This window comes from Phyllostomus hastatus, unplaced genomic scaffold (assembly GCF_019186645.2).
Source record: "Phyllostomus hastatus isolate PE091 unplaced genomic scaffold, TTU_PhHast_1.1 phas_scaffold_114, whole genome shotgun sequence".
Taxonomy (NCBI): Eukaryota; Metazoa; Chordata; class Mammalia; order Chiroptera; family Phyllostomidae; genus Phyllostomus; species Phyllostomus hastatus.
In genome coordinates this window covers 10,121,106-10,128,372 of record NW_025334006.1, presented here as the reverse complement: position 1 = coordinate 10,128,372, position 7,267 = coordinate 10,121,106, and positions in this window count along the sequence as shown.

The following is a 7,267-nucleotide window of genomic DNA, read 5'->3' as shown; positions in this document are numbered from 1 at the left end:
CAGGGACAGCTGGCGGGGAAGGAACCAGGAAGCCCAGCTTTGGTCCCTCAGTGCTGGGGAGAATGATGCCTGCTGGAGGGCAGGCCCCTGCGGAGGCTGGTGGAGGAGTGACGGGCGGACTCCGCTGACAGCTGCCCCGGCAGGTCCTGGGGCTGGTGTTTTCCGCTGGTGACTCAGGCGAATCATTTCACTCTCACTAGTTGGACAGTCTTTGCTGGGGCGTGCGCCTCGAACAGCGCCCACCTCCTGGAGTGCGGACGGGCGGAGGTCCAGCAGATTAACAGCTGGAAAGGGCGCTTGGAAAGGGCGCTTAGTATAGCCCCGGGTGTGCGGGGCTTGGCTCTTGCTGCTTCTCTTACAGGATTTCTAACCATCGGCCCAACCATTGGGGGTGATGTCAGGGGGGCTAAGGGGAAGCAGAGTTTGCCACCCCAAAGATATGTCTTTTGGGATTTGCTTATTTTGAGCTGGTTATTTTTTTAAAAAGAAGAAACTCAGAGAGAGAGAGAACCTTTGAACCTCCCCCTTTACCTGCCTAAAGGAATCCAGATAGAGAAACCTGCTTAAGGAAGGAAGCTGTCACCTTAGCATCATAATGGGATCTGAGTGTTGCAGACAGGGAAGAACCTAGATAATTCTGCGTGTTCGAGCCCCCTCTGTCCCTTCGTTTCTGGGTGGTCTCGCAAGAACTTGTTCACCGAGTGTCGTGCCTTCTCATCTACCCGTGAACCGTTGCTTTTCCTCCGAAGCCCCAGACCCCTGCCTCCCTCTCCGTCCAGAGGAGCCTTAGTAGAAGCCTCACCTGCCCTGTCTGCAGTTCCGTATCATTAGGGAACGCTTTCGTGCACACATGTAATGCATTGGGTTATTTCCTCCTGAGAGTCTGTCTCATGCCAGTTTGGTGATGAGACCAGCCCCCAGGACCCAGAGGGTAGAAGGAAGATTATTTTCTGACCCCACAGTGCCTCCCTTCCCAGTTGACAGGTGCAGGGAAGCAGCTCACAGTCATGCTGAGAATAAACCACGGAGCGTGGATTCAATGTCAGGTGTTTGGGACCCCAGGACGGGGCCAGGCCCGTCCACATGGATCCCTGGCCATGCAGCCTGGCCTCGCCCTTGGCGTGACCTAGCCAGCCTCCAGGAGAGGGGCTCCTGCTTCCAGACTCTTTCCTAGAGTCAGAGGTGGAGCGCCTGCCAGGACTTGCATCCTCATCCACTCCCCGTAAACCTCATGGTCGTCGGGAGCCTGAGCCACCTGTCACCCCAGGCACCCTGACTCCCAGATACTCACTGCTCTGTGTCCCCTGCTCTGCCAGGTCCCTCCCCCACCTTCCCACAGCGCCTACCCCAGCCCCCCCACCTGCCTTCTCCTGTCTCTGTCAGCACCAGAGTACTACTGGAGAGCACCCACCACTTGGCTGACCCGTTTCACTTCAAATTCATGGCCACAAACCTCAGCAGACACACAACACTCCCTGTTCCCTGGTAAATCCAGTCTCCTGCTCCCTCTGGGGAGCACCACACACACCCCCTCCCTTCCTGACCAGCTCAGTGGTTCCACCCTTACCTGCATGATCTGGGCAAGTTACTGACCCTTCCCCAGCCCCGGGCTGCTCCCTGTGGAACAGGGGTAATCGTAGTACCCACGCCATGAGTGTTATGAGATTGTCTTAGCCTGGATTCCCTGGAGGCAGAGCCTTGCCCTGGCTGGGTAGCTCAATAGGTTGGAGCGTCATCCCAATACATCATGGCTGTGGGTTCCATCCCCTGGTCAGGGCACATACAAACATCAACCAATGAATGCACAGAAAAGTGAAACAACAAATCGATGTTTCTCTTTCCCTTCCTCTCTCTCCAAAATAAAGTTTAAAGAAAAGCAGAGCCTGAGACAACGGCTTAATACACATTTATTTTGGAATATGATTCCAGCAAGCAGGAGTGAGGGGTGGAGAGAGCAAAGCAGGGCAGGGTGGAGGGCCAGCTTTGGAAGGCGGGGGGTGGCAGGGGCTGGCCACAGCTCTGGGAGTCTGAATGGTCGATCCTGCAGGACCTTCCGAGCCATCTGAGAGCAGCTCAGGGTGGAAAATAGAAGCATTTCTTCACCAGTGCCCACTTGGTCCAGGGCGGCCCCCGGGAGCATTAGCTGCTCCCAGTCAGGCATGTGCCTAAGTGGGCTTCCCAGGGCCCAGTGCCAGGTACTGGAGGAATCCCAAAGCAAGGAGGGAGAGATTTGCAGCCAGGGCCCGAGGCCAGACGCTGCCGAGCCTCACCTGGACACAGCCGCCGCCGCCGCCTGGGCACAACGGGAGTGAGGTGCGGCCGAGAGGGTTTGCCTGACGGGGGCCAGCGAATGGGACAACGCACATAAAACCCTTTTTACAGTGCCCGACACAGTTTAAGCATCCAGATATATTATTATTTTTATTAACGCAATCATCATCTCCTGTTCTGGTCCAGCCCGAAAAGCCAGACTTAATCTTCTTTATCTGCAACAGAAGGTGGAGAAGCTTCTCGAAAACTCACTCTATGAAATAAAAACCCAGGCCCCTGAAGGGAGGGGGTTACTTAAAGAAGCACTTGAGTTCCACTGGGAGTGATGTCTGGGAGTCTCTTTTGTGCCCAGTGTGGAGCCAGATACTGCAATGCAGCAGGGAAGGAAATCCCGGCCAGATGCCCCGGGCCAGCCGAGGGAAGGGGTCCGGTGGTCCTGGGGGAGGGACGGGCAGGAGTGCAGGACCGTGAGAGCACACTGACCTCAGGCTCGGAGTGAAGGGCGTGCCCTTCTCTGCGAGGCTAGTGGAACCAGAGGCAGCCATCCTGACAAAACCCAACCCTTCTTTAGAACAGGAGCATTTGGCTCGAGAAAGACGGAATGACTCGGGCCCAGGCTTGAGTCCTTACTGGGCAGGGTGGCCCCACCTGTGGAGTGACGTGTAGGCTCCGGGGCGTGCGGGCACAGTGGCTCGTGGTGCCACGCAGGGCAGCAGAGAGGCTGCAGGGTTGAGAGTCAGTGAATTCCAAGGTCAGCTCCTGCTCCCCCCTTGACTGCTTGTGTTGGTGGTTCTCCGAGTCTGCCCCCGCCCATTCCTTCCCCTGCTTCTGGGCCCCTGCAGACCTCACTCTGGCTTCTGTGTCCTCCCGCCTCCTGTTGGATCAGCCACTGAGAGGCACCGGCAGGGCCGGGGGGGGCAGGGGGAGAGGAAGGGGGGGCACTTCTTCCCTAGCCTCCTCCTGCTCACCGTGGGCTCCTGCGGTCACCATTCCTTCCCCTCACCCCTCAGCCCCGGGGGCGGGGAGCGGGGGGAACAGTGGCTTCTTGCTACTGTCACTCCCTGATCTTCAGCACCCCTTGTTGATTGCCTTAACTGTCTGCAGATCTGTAATGGTCCCTTCTTTCAGTTCTCTTTAGCTAAGCCCTTAAAAATAAAAGGCTCTTTATCTATATTTTAGCAACAAGGGAAGGGAAGGAGAAAGAGAGGGAGGGAAACATCCGTGTGTGAGAGAAACAGCAGTCTGCTGCCTCTCGCCCTCAACCTGCAACCCAGGCTTGTGCCCTGACCCGGAGCAGAACAGGTGCCCTATCGGTTCCCGGGACGGCGCCCGACGCTCCAAGCCGCACCAGTCAGGGCTTCAGCCAGGCCCTTTTGAGGGGCATTCTACTTTCTCCTGGGTTCTCAGCCCATACGCTATCTTCACCACGTATTCCATTAAGTTCCTCCACTTCCTAAGCCAAAATCTGCCCTCTGGCACGCAGAAGACCCTGTCAGATCTCCCTGCCTGTTCTCACCTCCCTCAGGTTGTACCGTCAGCGGCAGCAAAATGGTTTTCTCTCCGGCTCTGGAGGCTGAAACAAAAGTTCACTGTGAAAGAGGAGAGAAAGGGTTAGTAAATGATTACACTGTTGTACTGCATTCGATAGCTTTCAAGCCTCACCAGCTGAAACAAACGAAACCAAGTCCTGAGAAGGTAAAAAGGCAAAGCCCACCCTCGCACCTGCTCCAAACCCTTCTCTTGCTCGCCCACTCCCGCCCTGGTCGCAAGGGTGTATGTTCTTCTACACCTGTCACCTGGCTCACACAACCACACACAGGCAGGCGGACACCATGTGATTTCCTTTGCAGGTGGCATTTTGGGACAGACTGTGCAGGATCCCGGCCCCCTTCCCCACCCCACCCCCCACAACCCCGCCAACCTGCCCAGAGTCACCTTTCTCAGTGGCTCCATCTCAACATCCCAACGCCCCCACTCAGAACATCACGCGTACCCCGGGCAAAGGGCGCCCAACCGAACCCCTGGGTGTCCAAAGCGGGTGGAGGATGCGCACTTTATCACAGATCTGAGATTTTAACTCCACAACCGTATCCCACAGCCTGGCCACTGTTCCCACGAAGTGAGAGGAAGTAGTGCACCAGTCTCATTCATTTCAGGAAGGATCTTCTTGGCCCACCCCCAAAATGCCTGCAGGGCCCCCCCTCACTGCGGTCCAGGAACGCTCCTAACTACTGCATGCCCACCGGAGTACCGATGTGCATCCACACACTCGACCATCGCTGCTCACGGGTTAATGCTCACAGTTGGAACCAAATGCTTCCGTGTTGGACTGAACCCGCTGGGATGTTCAGGGTGTGAGTGCATTTTTGTTTTTGCACGAAAAGACCGATGCAATCATACTGCGTACCTAAACCCCGCAGCAGAGCCCGGACTTCGGGGTAGGCAGACGGTTTCCAGACACCGCCCCAGGGACCTTGGCCCGTGAGGTTCTCTCCAGCCTGGAGGGGCGCTTGCCAATTACCCTCGTTCCAGTTCCTACCCTGGCTTCTCCAATCTCTTTTCGGACTTTCTTTTGTCAAAGACTGACGCCTGGGGATCCCATTTGGGCTTAAAGAAACTGAGAGGGTCGGGGAAAGAGGGGAGGAGTTGTGTGACTTCCTGCCTGCAGCCCTCTTTCCGCCCAGTTCTCTCCTTCCTGTCCCTCCAGGCTCCGCTCTCCAGCTGGCTCGCGAGCGTCCCCTGGCGGTTCCCGGCAGCACTTAGACCAGCACGGTCCAGTGGAACTTTCTGCGAAGATGGGGTGTTCTGCATCTGCACCATCCAGTACTGTGGCCCCGTGAGGCTTCCGAGCACCTGTAATATGGCTAGTGTGATCGAGGATCTGAAGTTTTTAATTTTATTTAATTTGAATTGATGTTTTTAAATTTAGTTTTAGAGAGATAGGAAGGGAGAAAGAGGGAGTTTTAGAGAAAAAAAGAGGGAGAGAAACATCAATGTGCCAGAGATACATTGATCAGTTGCCTCTCGCACGCCCCCAACCTGGCACCTGGCCCACAACCCAGGGATGTGCCCTGACTGGGAGTCCAAGCGGTGGCCCTTTGGTTAGCAGGCCAGTGCTCAATCCACTGAGCCACACCAGCCAGGGCTAATTTGAATTGATTTTAATAGAAATAACCATATGCATCTGGTGGCTACTGTACTGGACAGTGCATATTTAGACAATGTTAACTTGGTGCAAATTAGTAAAAAGTGCAGCTTCTCAAGACAACTTTCCTCTTTCCATTGGCTGGGAGGGTTTTGTAATAGATCTGCCCTGGCTGCCACATGAGCTCTGCCCCCCTGGGAGTGGTGCTGGCTGGGCCCTGGCCCCAGGCCCCGCCCCCAGTGGCAGTGATAATGGCTACTGAGCTGGGGGCACTTAATGGGAGCCAGGCACAGGCACGGGCCAGGTGGGTCACAGGGATTGTTGGAATTCGTGCTGACAACTCTAGGAAGTAGATGCTTATGCAGCTCAGCCAAAATCAGTCAGCTGGGCGTGGGGGGGCTGGTGGGGCTTGTTCGGCAGGTGCCAGCAGATGGGCACACTCAGGGTCTTTCCTCCCACTGACTCAATCCCATTGCAAACTCCAAGGGCTGGGTGGGGGCTACTGAGTCTCAGGGGTTCCTTTGGCCCCTGTTCTTGTGACCCTGGTGTGGGCCCCAGGGCTCAGACTCCGAAGCGAGGCCTGTCAGCGCCCAGCAGCCTGCCTCTGCACTGGCCCCGCTCTGCGGCCCCGAGGGGCTGGGCCGAGGCTGGTGAGCAGCGGGGATTGCCTGCCCTTGCCCAGGGCCCTCAGCGTCGGGCTTCAGGCCAGCTCCGCACCCTGTGGCCATTTTCTTGACTCTCTTGGAGGCCAGGCCCTGAACTGCCAACACTTGCCTTTGCACAGGGGCTAGTGGGGGTGGGGGGGGACACTGCCTTGCAGGGGTCTGGGGTCTCCAAGCAAGGCCTGGCCTTGCCCAGCACTGTCACCCCACCTGCTGTTTAGAGACAAACAAGACCTCAGACAGGAGCTGAGTGGGGGAAACAGCTGCTGTTCCTTCCAGGTGATATGAAGAGCGGGGGTCAGATGGCAGAGGGCAGAGGGCAGTGGGTAAAAACCACAGCTTGGGCCATCTTAAGTACCAGAGGTCCTGGCACCCAGTAGTGACCTCGGGTTCCTGCTGTGTGTGCGTGTGTCTGTATGTACATATGTATATATGTATGTATGGAAGAGACAGAGAGAGAGAGATCAAACAGTTTTTCCATTTATTGATGCATTCATTGGTTGAATCTTGTATGAGCCCTGACCGGGGATCAAACCCACAACCTCGGCACATCAGGACGATGCTCATGGTTTGTTTGTTTAACAGCTTTATTGAGATATAATTCCCACACCCTCAATTTGCCCATGTAAAACATACGTTGAATAGTTTAGTATATTCACAGAGTTGTGTAACCATCACCACAATCAATTTTTAGAACATTTCACTCACCCCAGAAGGAGCCCCTGTGCCCTTTAACACTCGCCACCACCTCCTGCCAGCAGCGGCTCCCCAGCCCCAGGCAGCCACTCATCTGCACGGGTTCTCCATGGGTCTGCCTGTTTTGCACGCTTCGTGTAAGTGAATCATACAACATATGGTCCTTGTGTCTGACTTCTTTCCCTTAGCATGTTTTCAGTGGTCATCTATGTTGTGCCATTCATTAGTAAGTACTTCACTGCTTTTTATTGCCAAATAATATTCCATTGTGTGTATTTGCCACATTTGACTTATCCAGTCATCCATTGATGGGCATTTGGGTTGTTTCCACTGTCTGGCTTCATAAACATTCACGGGCAAGTTTCTGTGCGGACCTTTGCTTTAATGCCTCTTGGGTACATCGCCGGGAGTGGAGTTGCTGGGTCGTACGGGAACTCTGTCTTTAGCCCTCTTGAGGAAATGCCAGGTTGTTTTTCCCAGGCGACCGCACCAT